This window comes from Alligator mississippiensis, chromosome 5 (genome assembly GCF_030867095.1).
Source record: "Alligator mississippiensis isolate rAllMis1 chromosome 5, rAllMis1, whole genome shotgun sequence".
Lineage (NCBI taxonomy): Eukaryota > Metazoa > Chordata > Crocodylia > Alligatoridae > Alligator > Alligator mississippiensis.
In genome coordinates this window covers 67,190,153-67,211,576 of record NC_081828.1, presented here as the reverse complement: position 1 = coordinate 67,211,576, position 21,424 = coordinate 67,190,153, and the positions used below count along the sequence as shown (strand labels likewise).

At 41.2% G+C, this 21,424-nt stretch overlaps 1 long non-coding RNA gene across 2 annotated transcripts in view; it reads right to left on the bottom strand.

Moving 5' to 3' along the window:
- Nucleotides 1–672: 672 nt before the first annotated feature.
- The window catches only part of LOC109284073 (uncharacterized), a 64,938-nt gene continuing 44,186 nt past the window's right edge, over nt 673–21,424 (bottom strand). For both annotated transcript variants that reach the window (XR_002091395.2, XR_009462465.1), the window contains exons 2-3: nt 4,282–4,381; nt 673–3,190 (exon numbers count right to left, since the gene is read on the bottom strand). This is a non-coding gene — a long non-coding RNA (uncharacterized LOC109284073). The remainder of the gene's footprint in view (nt 3,191–4,281; nt 4,382–21,424) is intronic.

Here is a 21,424-nt window from a genome sequence, read left to right as displayed (position 1 = left end):
CTCACCTTTTTCTTACATAGATAAAATCACAAACGTTAAAAGAACAAAAAAAGTGAATTTAAAGTGCTGAACTTCAATACCCTTCCAGCATATATAGGCCCAACACATGTAGTCAACTATGTCTGCACTTGTACATGTGCACGCACACTCTCTGGAAGAAGGGAAAAATCTGACATTCAGCACTCAGACAAACAAAGGTCTCCAATCATTTAAGCTAACAGGAGGATTTTTTTTGTAGTATGAAATTAGGAAGCTTTTGTAGTCACGGAGAAGTTATTTTCCTTGAGACATATAGCAGATAATATGGCAAGGAGAATGATGATTTTTTGCTAGAGAAAATAAGGGAAAGAAAGGATCTTTCACACCATATTTCATGAACATAAGAGTTTGTTTAACCTCTTGGCATGATTTTTCATTCAAATTAAATAACTCCCACAATTATTAAACATGACTGGAAGCTCTAGGAGTAGTTATTGGGATACTTGGAAAGCTATCCTCATTTAGAGGCACTCAACAGCTTCATTTTATTAGAACTAATTGCAGCCTTGTGCCTATTAGCTTCACTGAAGGGGTACTTCCAGCCCATTTTTATAGTTCAGGAACATTTGGAAGGAGATGGCCATAAACCGATCAAATGAAAGCAACAGAAAATGCTAAATGTGAATACCTGTGTTCATTTTATTGACTACTCTGATTAAGAATCCTCTGATAATCAAAGCATTTACAAATGTTTGAATGCTGCCACTTTCTAATACACATAATAAGATTAAGAGACATTGAGTTGTTATACAGGTGTGTAGAAGAGGCTGCTGTGGAAATAGTCAACATTTCAGTTTTGAGGGATGATCTCCCATAGCTGTGGACAGCAAAGAACAACTTTTCTTTAGAATAGCAGTTTATTTATTTTTTAAATTAAGTGTGGTAACCTTAGTTCCCTGGAGTTCAGTTATAAATAAATAATTTAATTAAATCGCATGACATCAGGGAAACAGGAATTGATTTTTTATATCTGATTTAATGAAGGAAAGAGGATCATGCATTTGTATGTGCAGGCACGCATTCGTGCGCATGCAGACACGCAATTCACTACTCAGAATTTGGGGCTGGATCATGTAAAGGCAACTTCTTCAAAACCATTTTTACAATAATTAATATTTGACTTTGGTTCGTCTCTAGTAGAAGCAAGAGTTAAGTCATGAGAGCACAGCATGAATATTTTTAAAAGTATACATATATTTAAGTAAACGGGAAGGGGAAATTTTAATAGCAACAATCACTTACCTGGTTTGGTAACAGACTTATATACAATAAGCCAGTATACAAAAAAGTGGCCTGAGTAACTGCAGCTTACAAAGGCTGCATTCTTTTGTTTGGGTTTGCACAGTACAAGGGAATAATGCATTTATTATCATAATTTCCAACTAGAAAACTTGAAACACTTAGGCAAGTTTAACTTACACAACATTTCTTTTTCCCTTTTGAAATATGCACTTAAAAGCAGTTCCCAGCTAAAATACTGTACATGTTTCATGAGGCATTCAATTATCAGGGCTTGTTTCTGGAAAGAATCATTCCAATTTGGCAAACAAATTACAACATATATAACTCTGAGGTGCATTAAAATGTCTGGTTTCCATGAGGATAAGGAAATGTGTGCAGCTCCCCAGCTAAGTCCAATGAACAAAACATATTCCAGCTATAATTTGAAAAGGACAAAAAAAAAAAAAAAAAAGTTAAACAGCAGAAAGGGTATTACAACAGCCTGGTGGAAACAAATGAGATATTATAACTGGGATGCAGTCATAGGACTCTGTGTAATTCTGTTACAGCTGAGCACCAATAGATTCTTGTAAAATTAGCTTTGTGTGCTAGTTTAATGAAAGTATAAAGAAGCATATTCAAAAGGCTACAGTACAAAGAACACACAGTCATGACTATTCACAATAGTGAATTCTATACTGAATGTGCTAACTGGATATGGATTAGTCAAAATATAAGCAGCTTCCCTTTGCCTTGGATCCTTGTAATGGTACACACCAAGCAGCCTAAACAGAAAAAGTCTGTCTGTACTGGGAGGGAAAAAAAAATAGTTTTCCTTATTGAAGAGTAGTATCTGTGGACAACATTTGGCACGACAAGTTCAAAAGAACTATTTTATCTGCATTGTAAGTACAGACCCAAAGATTTTACAGTATCCTTGTCTCCATGCTATTGCTTTTTTGTCCCATTAATGGCATTTAAATTATAGACCTGCTGTAGCCACATAATCAAAACACCAAGTCATCTGATGAGACACTGTTTTATAACGTCAGTGTGTCTGTGTTTTAACTATTCTTTCATATACCGTACTTGTCCTCGTCAATCACTTCTTTCTGTGCCAGAGAATACATATAAAAGACAATTCTATCTTTAGATCTCAGATCTCACTGAAGTTTCTAACACAAAGAGCTGTAATTCTCCATTCATTGCACACCCAAGACTGTTTACATCAGTGGAATTTTTTGAGGTACAAAAAAAGTACAGGATCAGACCCCCAATTTCTTATGAGGATTTAAACTATAACAAAGAGCCAGAGAAAATACAGAGGTGGGGGGGGGGGGGGGAGTGTAATTAAGCTAGAATAGCTTAAGTGCAATTTTTTAAAAAGGATTTTTGCATCCAAGTTATAGTAATGGGTTCTCAGATGGATGGAAACCCTATATATTCTGAGGCAGATATTAGCCTTTTCATGTATCGAGCTATTTGCAGCAGCACTATCTACAGCATGTTTCAAACCAGGATAGGAATGCCTTGCTAACCAAAGATTAGTAAATTAAGGCTTTATTTTGTGATAGAGAAATATCTTGAGAATTTTGGGGTTTTTTTTGACAAAACTAAAGTAGAGAAACTAAACAATGGGAACTCAGAGTCGCATGAAATTGGTGGCAGTTGACTTCCAAACATTTAAGTCATTTCCTTGCTGCATGAGTCTACAGTATCAAATGTGAGCATCTGAACTGATTTCAATAAAAGAGCCATTTCAATGCCAGATAAATACTTTTGGGTTCTGATCTTGCAACCCCTTGCATGGGCAGTTCTGCTGAAGACAAAAGGATTGCAGGATTCAGCCACTTTTCTTATTTTCAGATTGCTGTTCTCCATGTCATTCTTCAGATCGAAGACAAACTGTAAGTTGCATTTCACTGTACTCCTAAAAAAATATAAAGGAGATGCAGTGAATCTTATCTAGGTTCCAGTAGAAATCATGTATGGTTATTTCCAGTAGCACATACAACATGGTAAGCATTTTAAATATAAAAACAGACATTTCCCATTCCCCGAGGAGGTTATCATTAGAGATAGAAAAAAGTGTTTTGGAGAATAATGAACTTACCAAAACATTTGGGCAGACCAAATCTGTGCACAGATTTGGGTGCAATACATTGACTAGTTTCATGGGGAAATTGTGGAAATTTTGAAAACATAATATTTTATTTAAGTTTTCTAAATGGAATGCTTTAGTCTTTCTATTGCAAACAGCACTTTACATATTACCTCTGAACTCAATTTTTAAAAATAGCAAAGGGATTAAAATAACCTCTAAGTGAAGTGTCTCATTTCAAGTCAATTAACAACTTAACAATTATTTCTTAATAATTTTTGGGTCAGTATCTGATCCAAAAGAGTCTCATTCATCCAGCTCTACTGATAAAATCAAAAGATACAGGGTTTTGGTGGCGGGGAAAGTTTTAACGTACTAATAAAGGGTCTAGACAGCTTTAGAACCTCTCTTTGTAGTATGAAGTGTTTATTCTCAAGAGAGTTCATTTGCGATTCCCACCGATTAAACAAAAACTACATTGTGTACTTCAAATGCATAAAAATTCTTGTCAAATAGTTGACAGGCATAAAAAATATATTTCAAGTGTAAACAAAAGCTGGTTTTGAATGCTGTTTAATATCTTTCTAGAGCATTTCACAAGCTCAGTATTAGGGCAAAAAGGTGAACAAAACTGCAAATATTTTATGTTTTAATGAGAAGTAAGCAGATTGAGAAGACTGTTAAATGACTGGTCAAAGTAACCTATTTCCTTCATCATCAGTCTTACTTTATATTGCAAACATGTATCATACGAATCTTTGATATTTATAGATGACACTTGTAGAATTCAGCTCTAAAGAGATGCATGTCCTCCTAGGACTGTCACAGAAGTAGGATTAGCTCCTTATGCTTTAAATTAGAAAAATACATATACATGAAAGTATAAATATAAATAAGGCTGCAGCTCTGCAGAGACTGACCTGGGGCTTACATCAGACCAGGAGACAAGTATGAGCCATGAGTGTGCTCTTGTTGAAAAAAGCCAACAGCAATGCCGAATTGTACCAACAGGAGTGTCACCTGCAAAATCAAGAGAAGTGATTCTTCTGCTGTATGTGAGGCTACAACTGGAGTACTGTGTCCAGTTTTGGGCCTCACACTTCAAGAAAGATGTGGGTAGTTTGGAAAGAGTCCAACAGAAGGATTAGAGTCCTAGGAAGCATGACTTACGAGGAAAGACTGAACATGCTAGGGTTATTTAGTCTGCAAAAAATGAAGATGGGGGGGGGGGAGAGAGAGAGATAGTTAAACAGCATTTGAACAGTCTTCAAATACTTGAAGAGTGAGTATAGAAAGGATGGAGATGGACTTCTCTGTGACCATGGGGGACAGGACTAGTAGTGATGGCCTCAAGCTGCAGCAAGGGAAATTTAGGTTGGAAATAGGAAGAATTTTCTGACTGTGAGGATGGTCAAGCATTGGAGCAGGCTACCTAGAAAAAAAAAAAAAAATGTCGAATCGCCATCTTTGGAAGTTTTCTAGAGTAGGTTAGCCTGACACTTGGCTGAGATGGTTTTAGTCAGGGATGACCCTGCCTTGAGCAGAGGGCTGGATGAGATGAGCCTTGTAAGGTTTCTTCCAGCCTCTCTCTCCTATGATCCCATGTCAAAAATAGAAAAGTTGAAGCATATTTAGTAGGTGATATGTTAACATCACAGAAACACAGCTCTTCCTAAGCACACAGATGTGTATTCATTGTATTTAAATCAATAAAATCCTTCAGTCTCCTGCACAGACAGCTTTGTAAAATTTAAATTTCTAAATGTTGACTAAATAAACACTCTACGCACATACATACATTGTCTGCTCGTGACTAAACTACAGCAAGAAAGCATCTACAGACTGTATTTGCTTTACACAGATTCACAGAAGTTTAGGTCTGGAAAGGATCTTGTGAGATCATTAGTTAGATTTTCATCAAGACTTTAAACTATTATTTCCTAGATAGCTTGGACCAAAAATATCTAAGAGGTGCTTCAGTGTAGTCTTACGTTACAACTCAGAATGCAATAGTCATTGGCACTAAGACAACAGCAGCATTTACCATTAATTATTACCTCATGGTGTTATCTGACATACCACAGTTATTTCCTTATATGTAGAACTTTTTTTAAGAGGCAAAATTATGCTCTGTAAAATTCTCTGATCTCACTTCTTTATCTATGCCTTTCTAACTTCTAGGTACTTTTGGTATAACTTCATAAACTTTACATAGGATTATCTTTTAAGGCCACACGAAAGTTAACGCAACCTGCCTTGCACTGGATTTATTTGCCAAGTATAATTACGGCAAATGTTGATTTTGGTCTGAAAATACCGCCCCTATGGAAGGGCCTAATATCTATTTAAATCTGTTCTCGCTGAAGTTGAAGCCAATGGTAAGAAATTCATGGACTTCAGTGAGAGCAAAATTAGTCCAAGGCTATGAAATCCCACCCCAGCGCTACATGATGTGCATCTTGGATGCGTTCTCAAGCTATTGTTTCTCATTAAGGGATCCTCATAATTAAAATAGAGAAGTAGTGTGTGCTACAGTCTGTAGATATGATCTCCTAGGAACTGGATTTCCTCCAGTTACAGCTGATTGACCTTGAAGGACAGGTAAAAGTTTCAGACATTTGGCTAAAACTTTATTTTAAGGCTGGTGTGTATATTGGAGACAGAAGATTTTATTTTAGTTCACATTGGCCAGTGGGTCTCACTTCATGGGAGCTGTCTATTGCTTTACATTATTTGAACAGATCAAAGAAGCCACAAACTCAATGGATTCTAAAAGGCTTTCTCCTGCATAGAGGATTTCTCTGGTTGAGGAAAATATCTGTAATGTTTCCTTTGCAAGTTTCTTTCCTTGATTTATGAACCAACCCAGGAACTGCAAATGCTACCACATTCTTGTGCTGGACAAGAGAATCCAGTGGTTTTTTAAGCTATTGTACTGGATACATGTTTACAGAGGTAGAATCTACTTCTTCACCCAAAGAAGTCCACACTAGAACTCACAATAACTGCAGAGTGCAGGGTAGAGATGCACCTTACAGACTAACTGAACCAGAAATGCATAAGTTTTCATGAGCAAGAGCTCTTGCTGCCTATTTGCAATTATTTGATCCAGCTGTGTCAAAAGCTTTCAACTGTCATTTCTATATACATTTGAACAGCCAGATACAAATGAAAACAATCGTGTTCTCAATGAACAGCTGTGATGAACTAGGAAGCATCAAAATCAGAAGGTTGTAACGTCATTTTGTGTTTTCTGACTTACTCTAAAATTTAGATTGTATATAGGTGTGTAGATATTGCAAGCTAATCATCTTCTTTTCCATATTGAAAAAGAGAAAGCCTTGCTTTCTGCTTTTAATGAATCCTCGGTGAGATCACATGGAGGACTGTATAATTTGCGATTCCAAGAAAGTTACTGATGAAATGCAATGTCATTTTTTAATTAAAAAATTAATTATTTTCTACTGTTAAATTCAGAGGGAAAAGTTTCATACCAAATTTAAACTGTGTCAAAATGAGACAGACACATTGGCTAGGTACAGACAGTCAAAAAAGCCTGAGGCTGAATTGATTTAATTTTCACAGGTTAGTCTAAACTGCATAGATTGAACTGGTAAGCAAGTGAACGGACATTCACTTTTGATTTTGGAAATGCAGCCACATGCCTGCAGTGGCCAAGGCCAGAAGCTGGGGGACACTAAAGCATGCCTCCCTGCTCACTAGAACAAACAGCTTGGGCCAAGACTAGCCCACCCACCCTGTGAGGCAGGAGTTGCATGGGAGGTGCAAAGCATCCTGGGATGCTGGGGGACTGAGTTTACTTGAATCTGGAAGGCATCTGAGACAGAATTTCAAAATCTGATACTACATCCCGTGGTTCAGCCATTTTGCAAGAGGTTTATGTGCACTGAACTTCTGTTGTGTTACAGATTTGAGCCCATTTCCAATCATTATACTGGTTTGTGTGTAATTTCTGTCTCCAGCTATTAAGTGACCTGGCAAAGTAATGCAGATGTATAATTTTTTCTGCAGCCAACCTAGAAGGACAAGTACTCCAAAGCTGAATCTGTAAATTTTTAAAGCACAGCTTGCAAACACAAGAGCTGGTTATTCTGTGGGGGTGAGAACAGAAACCAATGTAATAATAGATTTTGTTTTGTTACTTAGCTGTATGAAATAAGTTTTTGTTCTCAGAAACCAACAGAGTATACAGAATTATTTAACAAAAGGCAAATGATGAGCTGTTACCACATCAGCCAAAAAATCTATTTTGCAGAAGTCAGTGGCCTCCCTGTATTCTGTCATGATTGAATTTAGTCATGTTCACAATGGCTCCATTTTTAAGTCTTATTAATAAGATGCTATGTATTGATTTGTTTTAGGTTATATGAAATGATTCTACTGCCTGCTGTAACCAAAACATTTCTCACCTCTGTTTCCACACATTTAACAAATGCAAATAGTAGGGGTTTAGTTTCTAATGTCCAATAGAGTCTAGTGATGCTCTTGCTTGATCAAAAAGAAAATTGTTGTATTCAGAACTCTCACAGTTGCCTTGACTTCCATCAGAAAGGGAAGAACAGTATGTCAACTCTGGGCTATTTAATGGTTACTATCAATCAAAATATGCAGGACACTGGGGAAGAGAGAGAGCATTTAACTTAGTATTGCCGCATACTCCTGCTTTGTATGAGTACTGTTCATTCTGTTGTGTTATCTTAAGAAAAAAAATAAAAAGAAATCAACAATGCGGTCTGTCACATTTTTTACAACTTGTTTACTAGTTTGATCCAAAAAATCTCTGGAGAGGGTACACAAATCTGCAGAACGTCCCTTGTTGAAGTCTCTTAATTGGAAAGCCCTCAGATATCAGTTTTCTTTTGTTTGAATCAGCTATATTAAAGAGGGGTACAAAATTATATGAACAATGCATTGAGAAAACTCATATGATTTATTCCATCTAAAGTGCCATATATTCACTTTAGAGACAAAGGAACACTATATGCAGACAAAGTGACATCAGGTATACTTCGCAGACAGTAGGAGAGGAATGACTTGGTTATTTCACAGAACAACCTGTTTTGAAGATCTACCTTCACAGGTGCTGTGAGCACATGGAGCCAAGGCCCTGGACACATAGGAGGTAACTGTATTATCACAAATTAATGTGTATATTTTAAACATTGTGCCCCAAAGTAAAAGTTTAAACTGTTTTTAAGGCTGTGTGTTGCTCCCTCTGAAACAAAGCTTATGGTCTAAATCTTGGAACAATACGTTGGTCCAAGATGTGATTTTACATTATTTAGTTACAGAAAAAGTGTTTGTGAGATACTATAATTTATTTTAAATTGGCCAACCATCTATTTGCTGGTACAAGTACTATCTACAGTTCCTTTTATACCCGTTCTCTTTACCTTTATCATTTCACTGTTGCACTCAGTCTAATTTCAGCATCCTAATTAACAGCTAAGGTATATTTTGAGAGAAATTCACTCGGTCCCTCAAAGGCTTAAATTTTCAGCCCCTATAATCATATGTCTAAACAGAAAAAGAAGACACACACACACACACACACACACACACACACACACACACACACAGCTGCATACAATGGATCCTTCAAAGTTATTAACTGCAGCTAAAGCACTTGCTTATAGAAAAAAGACTTTGTGACTGATTTATTTGCTAAAATGCTTCCTGGAGGACTGCCCAGCTGGAGACAATACCTACCCCTGAGGGCTGATTACTTGGCTTGCCTCTTGTCCACATCACCTGAAAGCTGTCACTTCAGCACAAGGAGAGATCAAGATGTCCCATGGGGGGGGGGGGGGGGGGAATCGACGTACTGTAAAGTCATATCCAGCTTCTTAAAATAACTGCTGCTCTCCCGGTTGCCAGAAAATATGATTATTTATACTAAAACTTATTTAATAAGGGCAGAAAGAAAATAAAAAAGCCCTGGCAGGGCCTATTTGTCCACACATTTAGCCTATTACAGGATATAGTGCTCTCTCGCATGCTATGAAAAAAAAAAAATAAATAAAAAAAAAAAGAATCACACATTGTATGTGATATATCTAGGAACATTCAGGACTAGGGAATCAGGTGACACAAACTGACATAGCTCCACTGACTTCAATATATCTCACCTAAGTATATCAGGCGATTATTCATTTCAGGCTACTACATTGGGCATTGCCTTTGAATGAAACTAATTTGTAACTTTAATTGGGGGGAAAAAAAAGAGACAGGAAGTAGAAGACGACATAGGGGAAGTACAGGCACTATCTAACAAAAGACTAAGGTGTGATATTCAGGGTAGCCAAACCAAACTTTTAGGTACCTTGACAACAACTGAAACCCAATGTCCCAAGAAGGGCACCTGGATTTATCAGGCAAGTGCACAGAGTTAGATGGATAAGAGTGAAATCCGCAAAAAAGTGTACAGAGCAGAGGCCCACCTCAACTCATAAAAGTACAAATGCTAAGAGCAGGCATGTGGTTTAAGCCACACCCTTTGAAATGAGATACCCAGTTCTAGGTTTCAAGGAAGCATGCTTCTATATTTGGGATTAACCACCAGGAAACTCTGTCCTGGAATGGATCCTTACACCTGCCCTTGCTCAAAGACAAGCGGAGGGGATGGTACTAATACTACTATCCGACAGTCTTTTAATAGGAGGCTGAGGCTACAAATAGATGATGCCAAAAGAAGTGGATCAGCCATGCCGTGATATATCATGGCACTATTAATCCACTGTACTGGGCAAAACCCTTTGTCCTATTCTTGATGGTGCAAAACAAGGGGTGATCAGCAGGGATTCCAGTTTTCTACTTCCCACAGAGAAATGGAGAAAACTATGGATTTCCCCCTTTACTGGAAGAAAACACAGATTTCCCATTTTAGCAGAGAAACCTGCAGATTTTGCAGTTTTGCAAAGAGCTCTCTGCAGGCTGTCAGAGTTCTAGCCTGCAGGGGATGGGGAGGGAGTGGGAGGAGGGCAGTCAGGTAGGGGGCACCATGTGCATCTATTTGCATATGGCCATCAGGCAGCCTGGAGAGCAGCTTCCATAGGTAAGTGTGGGGGGATTGAAACCCCCATAGGGAGGGAGTTGGGCCAGGCTGGAGCTGCTGCCCAGCTGGGTGGTGCATGCGGCTTGGGGCCCAGGGTCACAATGTGTGGTGACAGGTCCCCAGTGGGGAGTGGGATAGGGCTGTGGGCAGCTTGTCCAGGCAACAGGGAAGGCCTGACTCCCTGCCACTGTATACACTCCCAGGGCACAGGGGGGACACATGTCCCCCAGATTTGTGCGTGGGGCAGGCATGGGCTACCCACTGCAGGCTCGGGCTCCCATCTTGCTGCCCTGCCCTGGGGCCTCCACAGCCCACTGGGTGCAACCTGGCAGTGCAGGGCAGAGTGGGGCTAAATAGGAAGCTTCACATTGCCACAAACTAGTGCATCCTGTAGGGTCCAAGTAGTTATAGGTGTCCTCCAAGTACAACCAACAATTTAGTCCCTGCAGGGCATGTCTACACAAGATACTTTACTGTACAGTAGACTAATTTACTGCACAGTAAAGTCCCATTATCTACATATGCACAGCATTTACTATGCAGTAGATTAGTCTATTGTACAGTTGTCTACTACCTATAAATACAGGTAGTAGATTAACTGTGCAGCAACTACAGTGCAGTAGCACAGTTGTAGACTGCTCACAGGGAACAAGTTGCTTCTAGCCAGCCCAGACAGCAGGAGGCAGTTAAAATGTTCCCCTACCCACTACTTCCCAGCTTCATGCCCTGATCTGTGGATTGGGGCATGGGGCTGGGATGCAACTGCCCCAGAGGCAGGACAGCTTTTCCCACTTCCTGGATACCAAGGCCTGATTCTGGTGCCCCCCTGCCAGCCCAGGGCTGGCACCAGTGGAACCTGGAACTCCCCCTGGATGCTGTAGAGGGCCATAGCAGGGCTGAAGTAGCCCTATACTGAAGTGCTCCCCTTGGGAGCAAATTTGCTTCTGACAGGTGCACGTGTAGATGCCTTGCTGGGGAAAGCTTATTGTGCAGTATTTTATGGTAAGCTTACAGCACGTTAATAACATGTGTAGATGTGCCCACTAAGAAGTAAGAAGAGAGAAACAGTGTTCCCTATTATTCAACAGTTTAATGAAAGTTGATCTAAAACCAAGATATGCCCCTCCCAGGTGAGTGCTCTCACCACTAGGTATGGTGATATACATACTCTCTTTCTCTGACCCAATGAATATTTAATTATTCTAGCTGTGGTAAAAGTATCAAGAGCAGTTGAAAGCACCTCTATCCAGAGTGGCCTGATTTTAGGACACACTCTTTGGAACTTATATATCACAGTTTGCAAATTACCAAGCAGAGTGGAGATTCATATCTCAGGATGGAAACAAATGTAACTTTTATATATTAGGGACAAATAGATGTCAATACTGTTTGTTGCAACACTTGAAAGGGAAATCATGGGCTCAACAAAAGGTAGTAATAGACTGGGAGGGGGCACTATTTCAGGGGATGGGCCACTTAAGTTTTGGCGAGCTGTCAAGGGCTTCACACACCCACCTTCTTTCAGAAGGTATCATTTTAACGAATTATTGATTAAAAAAAATTACATGTTAAAGAAATCAAACATTTACTATAACATATTTAATTTCAAAATATATTTTTATCCTGATTTGTGTTTTTGAGTAACGTATATAGAGGTGATTAAATAATAGCTCAAAATAAAGTTAGGGGGAGGGGGCGGAGGCTCACACACTAGTTTCCAAGAGCCAGTCATGGGGGGGGGGAAAAGGGGGAGCAGGGGACATGTGCAGCAGAGCTTGGCTTGGAGGTGTGGTGCATGTGTGGTCAGCCCACAGCTGCCCCCATGGTGCTCTGCATGGGGCTGAACCCCACCCACTCCTCCCTGGGGCAGCCCCTGCTGCACTCCTGCCTGCACCCATCCCATGCCAGGCAGCTCCTGCCCCAGCTTGTGGGGCTCCTGACTGCCTTCCACCCACAGATGACTGTTCATTGTGCCAGGAAGCCAATTGGATCCAAGGCAGCTAAGAGCTAGAGCTGGAGAGCCCCACTTGCTGAGAAAGAAGCTGTCCAGCAGGAGGCAGCGGTTGCTGCAGGGAGTGGAGCCCAGCTCCCCAACCTGTTGCAGGCTTGGGTGGGGGGAGGGCCAGGTCCCCATCACTGCAGGCACTCCTGGGGGACAGAGGGGACCTGGCAAGGCTTACACAGGAGCTATACACCTAGCAGCTGGCACTGACAAGACATGCCCAAAATCAGACAGTGAGGTATGACAAAACAGACAAAATCTTGAGGTACTTAAAAGCTTGGATACCTACAGAGTTAGAATGCAGCAGAGCAGGCTTGAGGATCTAAATTTTAGCTTTAATCACTTATAGTAGCAGTTAAACACTTAGGTAGTTTTGCAAATGTGTTTCCTATTCATAACTCTACCCCTTCTATAGTATTAATGGATCAGACCCTCAGCAAGTGTAATTCAGTGGAAGGCTAACATTGCTATGCCAGTTCGCAGTAATTTAGGAAATGGCCCAAAATTTCTTGGTCAGAAGTACTGCCATTAAATATCTTAAATCAAGCTAATGTTGCTTGATCAGATTCTGTAAGACTTTGAAATGATTATTTTTGCCCAAATCTCAAATTACTTCTAAACAATTACTCTGGGAAATTATATAAGTGATAATGAAAGAAAATTCATTCTAATCTGTCCCTCACAGCAAGGTGGACCTCAGCTCCTTGGAAAAGTCCCTGGATTTGGTGACAACCTAGTCTGAAAACTTTTAGTTTAATAAAGAAGGCTTAAGAGGCAATATGGAAATGATTAATTGGTGCATTAGCTCCTGAATTACTTATTTTGCAAATGAATTCAGTTTATGCTTGCTGCCACGGATTTTTCATTTTTCAGTATACACTTTTCTACGAAGGAGGCATAAATATATCATAGTAAGAGAGGAGGGCCACTGATGCTTTTGGTAGCCAACTTGTTCCCTGAGCCCTTAGACACTCAAGAAGCCATTTTGTGATTGTCAGCTCAGTCGGATGTCTAGACTAGAAACAATAAATATCTAATATTGGTAACGGTAACATTTTGATTTTTCATCTTTAGTTTCCAGAGTAACCGATTCATTCGGATAAATAAGGCCATTCAGTTTAACCCCTTTCCAAGCCATTGTTTCAGGCCATCCATTAATTCAAAAAGAAAAAACCCAATGCCTTGATTTATACTCAGGTCAGATGTTGCACAGCTAATTTTGAAACATTTGCTCTTCTTTAAAGAAAGGTAAAAATCCTGAACAGAACCCTGCAACATGTGATGGTTTTTATGATAAAATATCAGTGTGACACAATCACAGGGACCTATATGTCACTTATTATACTGAAAATGAAAGCAACATCCCCCCACATTACCATTTTAAGCAATTAACTCCCTAACTCCTGGAAAAGTATTAGGACAGTATTACATAACAATAACTTCAGATGCCATTTATTTTAAATCCTCTACTCTTCAGTGAAATGATGGCAGGGTTAAGACTTTACTACTGACTCCAGTAGAGAGGGAATGGAGCCAGCAGCCATATTTAGCACATGGTAATTGATTTCTGGCACTGTTTAGCTTCTCTGCATCATGAATCTGGCAGAATGGTAGGCACTTTACAAAGAGACTGACTGGCAAACTGACACTAGCATTTAACTGGGCTCAAATACAGGGCAAGGAATGAGAAATGGATTGGGTCCGGAGTCCCCAAAACTAAATTTTAAAATTCAAAATTTCTGAAATACATTGAAGATGAGTCCTGAAAGTCAAGAAGTTACCATCTAAATTCATCATTTAGCTTGTGACTGTTTCTGAGAAAAATCTATATTGTATTGAATATCTTTAGCATGGGAAATCATAATTAAAAAGGCACACTGCCAGCTGGAGATGAAATCTGCCTTTTGGATTTATCTGCTTTTTGCTATTGTGTTTTTCCCTACTTATTATTATTTAAATGAAAATTAACCACTGATTTTCAATTTTCTGAAAAGTTATTCCTCTAAAACTCCAGTAAACAATCAAAGATAACAGAGGATGACAATTCTAGACTTCTTTATCACATTAAAAAAAAAAAAATCTTGACTCCCTCTCCCCCCAATTTTTCACAGAAACCAGTGCCCACTTAGTTTGGAATTTTGTTCGTCATTAAAAAAAAACAAAACAAAAAAAAAACAAAACACAAAAAAACCATGACAACACAGCTCTGTTTTTTTGCTGCTGAATGTAAAAGTGGGATCAATCAGCAAGGCATAATCAAAGGCTTGGAGTAATAGGAGCTCACTTATAACTGTGACATCTAATGGATTTCAGAGTAGTTTATAAAAATACAGAGGTGCTCATAGACCATGTATTTACAGGTGCAAAATAGGCAAGCCTCTATTTAAAAATCTGATTTAGTGCCTTTACTAGGGCAGGGGAGCCAAGGGAACATGTGTGCCTGGTGACAGATCAAACAAGTTTCTACATTTGATCCTTGATTCATATAATTTTTTACATATGCTTTAAAAATGTCTCTGTTCTTCCATGGTAATGAGTTAAATATCATAAGTGCTCTTTCTACAACTGTTCCCTTCAAGTTTGATTCACAGAACACATCCCTAATCTGGCTACAGCTTCTCAAAAGCACGGCATATGTACCTTCTCATTCATTTGGCCAACATATGCACTTCATGTCTTCTGATTTCCATCTAAATGGGTGCTTCTACATATGTGCTTTACTGTACAGTAGATTAATTTACTGCACAGTAAAACATCACCGTCTACACATGCAGAGCGGTTTGGCAGGTGTAGACTAATATAGTGCGCCGTCGGATAGTCCCATCAAATATGATTACTATGCGATGGCAGGCTCAGTAAATTACTGCACTTAGACACACTTGTAAACGGTGAAGGGCCTGGCTGAGGCATGCAAGTGCTTCAGGGTGGGTCTAGCTGGCAGGCAGCCACCATGCTGAAGCACGCTCATGCTTCAGTCAGGCCCCCTGCAGTACAAGGAGTCCAGTTGGAGCAGCCCTAGGCTGGCAGGGGACTCAGGAGTCAGCCTGCCAGCCCAGGGCTGCTCCATTGCAGCTCCATGTGCAGTGGGGGGGTTGGCCGAGGCACGAGAGCACTTCAACGTGGGGGCTGCTTGTGCCCCAGCCAGCCCCTCCAACATCATGTGGAGCCACATTGGAGCAGCCAGCCCAGGGCTGTTCCTATGGGGCTCCAAATGCTGTGAAGGGGCTGGCTGGGGTATGAGGATGCTTCAGAGCAGGGGCTGCCTGCCAGGTAGCCCCACATGAAAGAAACTGTGCACCTTGAAGCAAAATTCCTCTGAAGTGTATTCATGTGCATTAACTGCACAGGTAGACATGCCCAGTGAGTAACAATCGTTAACATCTTTATGCACAATTAACGTGAAATTCTGTTCAAATATGTAAATCCACTTAATGGTGAGACTGGAGTGTGCTTGCATATTTGTTTCAGTAATCCATGCCAAAGGATGCTCTCTTTTCCTTGCTGCTTCCTCCCACCCCTGCCCCAACCAGTCTCAACTCAGATCATGGGATTTTTTAGGTCAGGCAATAAAGTCCATGCTTTTAGACTATGATATTCAGGGTTTGATCTCCACTTCTGCTGATCCATCCAACGGAGTTAAATAACATTTGTAAACCTGAACAAGTCCTTGGTTCATTGACATTTCATGGTCTAATGAGAGTTTGCGGGGGGGGGGGGGGGGGGAAGGGAATACTATAAAGGAGGAAAAAAAAAATACCCAAAATTTAAATCCCATGTTCACCGCTCCCTTTTAAGTTTTTCTTTAAATGAAGTGTACATAACTTCTGAGCACTTAGCTCCGCAAAGGAGCATTGAACATGTCTCCAGAAAACAGAGACACTTGGATGTTCAGCTGGTTGCCAGTCAACATCTTATAAAAGGTTTGAACATTCTGTAACCAAGAGCTAGAACAGGGGTGGGCAATTATTTCAGTGGAAGGCCCTCTTAATGTGATTTGGTGAGCTTGAGGCCCCTTGGCAAGACGGTGGCAGGGCAACTGTCATCTTGGGACTAAAAGTCCTGACCCTATCCCCTGACCTTTTCCTCTCCTTGTCCCTCACAAGTACTCATTTTGGGAGGGGAATTGCCATCTTGGAACCAGAAAAAAAACAACCCAACAACCCAGAAAAAAACACCAAATTATAAAATACGGTAGGTGTTTGACTTTTAGTGTAATTTTATTACAAAAAATATTTTTGTTGTGAATTTTGGTTGTGTACTGTATATAGAGATTATTGCATAATAACTCAAAAATAAAGTTTTAGCCATATATAGTGTATGTGCGTGTGTGCGCGCATGCAAGTGCGTGTATGGTGGAGTGTGGAGGGGTTGTGAGGAGGCATGGTTGTGCGTGGGGGGAAGCAATAGAGTATCTTTGGTGTGTGTATATGTGGGAGGGGTTGTGGAGGGAGGGTGTGGGGACCCCCCCCCACACACACACACACCCCGCCATGGCATGTAGTCCCCATGGCAGCAGCAACAACAGGTGGGGGCGCTTGGGACACTTGTGCCCAGCAAAGGTGTTGCTGCCTTGAAGCACATGGCTCCAGCCAGCACTGCACATTGCAATGAAGAGTACAGCTAAGCTGGTCCACCTCTAGCACTGCTACTTCCTGCAATTCCCATGCAACTCAGTGCACTGGAGCTGGCTGTCTTCACTGCTCCCTGCTGTGCAGGTCCTGGGATTCTGTGGAGAAGCAGGGACTGTGGCTCCCCTCCATTCATGGCAGAGTCCTAGACAAGGTTCCCTCTAAGGTGCGTGCATGCGTGCGCAGCTGCACACAATTAAGTGTGGCTGCGCAGAGCCTTTTCAAGGCTGCACACCAGGAGAGGCTGGGGTGGGAGCCTGGCACGGGCTCCACCAGCTCCAGGAAAGTGCTCCGCTCCCCCACATCAGGGCTGGGGAGTGGAGCACTGCCCCAGAGCTGGCAGAGTCTGCGCCAGCCCCCCGTCCCTGCCTCCATCCCTGCCTTGCCTCACCTTGGGGAAGAGCTACTGCCTGCCCCAGTGAGGCTCCGCTGGCTCTGGGACACTGCTCCACTCCCCCGTATCACCTTGGGGAACAAGGAGGCATGTGAGAAATGTGCCCCCACCGGTAATTGGGTATTTCTGTCTTCGATAGATTTCTGGTATGCGTTCATTCTGGTGCGCAGTTGTTGTTTGGTCTCTCCTACGTATTTTCCATCAGGACATTTGGTACATCGGATGAGGTATATTACATTTCTGGAGGTGCAGCTGCAAGATCCAGGAATGCTGATGGCTCTGTTGTGGGGTGTAGTAATAGTGGGGGTGGTGGAGATGTGGGGGCAGGTTTTGCAGCTTTTTCGGTGCGTTTAAGGTGATTGCTGGTTCTGTGCAGATATGTATGTTGGTCTGTGGGTTTTTTTTTTTTGTATACTGTGGTCTGTATTTTACCCTTCTGGATACTGATCACGTGAAGAACTGCTGCAGTACAGAAGAAAACCCCCTACAAATCACACACCGCTGGTTATGACATATCACCCCTCCCTTGAACCTGTACAGAAAATCCTCAAAAAATTGCAACCCATTCTAGAAAGAGACCCTATTCTTAAAAAGATCTTCCCAGAGTCAGCCATCCTAGCCTTCAAACAAGCACCGAACCTCGCCAACCTCATCACCAGAAGCAAACTTCCTCAGACCCAGAACACACCAAATGGATCCAGACTGTGCCATGACAAGAAATGCAAAACCTGCCAACACATCTCCACCACCCCCACTATTACTACGCCCCACAACAGAGCCATCAGCATCCCAGGATCTTACAGCTGCACCTCCAGAAATGTGATATACCTCATCCAATGCACCAAATGCCCTGATGGAAAATACGTAGGAGAGACCAAACAACAACTGCGCACCACAACGAACGCATACCAGAAATCTATCGAAGACAGAAATACCCAATTACCAGTGGGGGCACATTTCTCACAGGAGGGCCACTCTCTCTCCAATCTCTCAGTCCTGATCCTCAAGGGAAACTTACACAACACTTCCCAGAGACGAGCCTATGAGCTCCATTTCATCAACCTGCTGGATACTAGAGATCATGGACTAAACATAGACATTGGATTTTTGATACATTATAATCTGCCTGACAACTGACTCCCCAGCCCAGCCCAGCCCCTGGCTTCTTTACTTTTCATTCCATCCAGGAAGAGCACACAGCAACTGCTGAAACTTCCTTAGCCTGATGAAGGGTTTTTGAACTCGAAAGCTTGCTTAATAACTATTCTCCAACTATTTGGGTTGGTCTAATAAGAGATATCAAATTCACCCAAGGAACCTTGTCTGATTACTTGATAGACACTTATTAGGGAATAATTACAGATATAATTACACAGGTCCTTATTAGTTCCTATTACACACACTGACACACACCCAGAAACTTATACACATAGGAGTCATAGTCAGCAGAACCAGAAAACTTATTTTGGCCTATTCTACAGATGCTATTGTTTGAGAGAGAGAGAGAGAGGCATCAATTTAGATAAATCAACACACTTCCACTATTCTTGCAATAATAATGATGGCAGGCTCCTAACTGAAGTATACAAAAGGGACCCGATATTCAGGAAGAAGTGCCATTGAAAGTCTCTAAAATCCCTTTGACATTCTTTAAACTCTCCCTTCTTATGCATAACCTCAAGATTAATGTGGGGTGTACAAAAGTTGGTTGGGTATTCCCAATGAAAACCAACAGCTTTCACTAAATCCTTTCCCTTCCTTTTTTATTCTGACCATCTCAGACTTGGATATTCTCCACTTCAGTGGTGCCTAAAACATATGCAGGCCCCTACAGATATTACACTTTTACCCGTACAAGTGTTCAGAAACTGATCTAAACCCATAACAGTACAGAAGATAGGTGCACATAGACTAGTTAAAATGGCAAAACCTGGTCTAAGATAGACCTGAATCAATGTGCACTCAAACTTAAATTGATTTAGGTTAGACCTATGAATTGAATTTCTGTAGCAGAACTGCTATTGACTCAAAATAGGTCACTGTTCTCCAGCATCCCAGTCTCCTTTGCAGTCCTGCACAATCCCCCCCTCTCACAAGTAGGCATGCTAGCACTTGCCATGTGCTTAGCTGCTCCAGCTGAGCGCACAGCTGGCTGTACCGCTGGGCTCTCTCAGAGCTGAGTCAGTACAGTGGCCAATGAGGACACAGCAGTCAGGGGAGGCATGATCTGCTGTGCCCTGAAGCCCAGTCAGTCTCCTTGGGTCTGCACCTGCTTATGGGGGAATGGGAGTACCTAGGTGGGTGTCCAGGATCTTTCCCAGGGACCCCCATGCCACAGAGCGCAGGCACAGCCCCAGGGAGCGTGACCTGGCTGCAGGGGCCTGGCAACCATGGTTGCCTTTGCTGCCTGCCTGCAGTTGACAGATGGCTATGGCTGATGATGATGGGGAAGAAGGGTGTTCGGCTGTGCCTGGCAGCCAATCAGGGGTGTCCCAGCTGCTCAGCAATCTCCAGCAGCCTGAGGAGCTGCTAGGAGGCATGCATGAGCCTCCGCAACCTGCTTGCCTCAGCCAGTGCAGGCAGCCTGACTGCCTCCCCCAAAGGGCAAACATGTGTTCTGTTCACTCCCAAACTAACCTATGCCACTTATAGAAACCCACGTAAGTTTGATCAATTCTGCCTTGGGCTTTTTGAATGTTTGTACTTAGCCACAGTCTCTTGGCTGCCTATACTTATGTCCATCTGTTATAATGGCAGCATGCCTAGTTTAAAATAATTTGTTCCATATCTCTAAGAGAGATACTAAGCTATGGTTAATTTTGAATGGGCAGGTGATAGCCCTGACAGTGTTGTCTTTTTATAAGAAGGTCCTCTCCAAGATAGCTTTGCCATATTGGCATCACCTGTCTTTGGTTTGTTTTTCAGTTTTTTTACACAAGATATCTAGTGACAGGTATATCAAGCTCACCCTCACAAAAAGTTACTTATGATCTTACTCTCTACTATATATCCATCTGCCAATGAAATGAATTGTATTACAGCCAGATCTTTGAGAGGGAAAGAGCAAGAGCTTGATGTGTCTGAATATTTTCAATAGAAACCATCTTCACATACACAACAAAATCCTACATCACCATAGGAGGACTGAATCCAGTACTGATCATAATCCGACCATGTAGATCAACTGTATATATGCAAATGATTGAGTGATATGTCCACATCCTTGTACTCCCAAGCAATTGCTCCAAACAATTCTGTTACAAGTGGGCAGCTAAACTTGTGAAAAATCAACATATTTTTGAAAGTAGCGAGAATAGGAGGCTGAGAGACAACAAAAATGCATGGGAGGGAAGTTGATGAGTGAAGAGGAAGGGGAAGTACATTAACAGGGATATTAAAAGAGTGAGATAGCATCTGTTTTAACTGTCCTTGTCATCCATACCCTGTATGAATATACCCATATTTGGGGCTGCTGGTTGATCATCTCTACCCTTTGCTTTATTAATCAAATAGTACTTGGAATTTCTGTGAAACATTTCACATAATTCCCAGCATTGCCAAGTCAGTAAAAAAAGGAAAGGAAAGAGCATGTAGAAATTGGGAAAATACTGGCATAAGGAACACAGGGTAGAAAACTGCTGTGGGATGGCTGTTTTTATTTCAGAATTCTTGATGGGTTCATAAAGGTTTTCCTCATATTTCTTAAAGACTTAGAATGAAATCTATAGCTGGGGAGGCTCTTGATAGATGTGCAATTATACTAAGAAAACTATAAATCCAAAAAGCCATCCATTCTCAATTTCTCCAGAAATTTTGCCTCCATGTTCCAGAAGTAGATTTGATTCCTAAATATTTTCTCATTCTTCCCTTCTTTCCCGAATCCAATGTTTCTCCAAGCCCATATTTCACAGCATGCAGTTATGGCACATGCTATTAATGATACTAATACCTAGTTCTTATATAG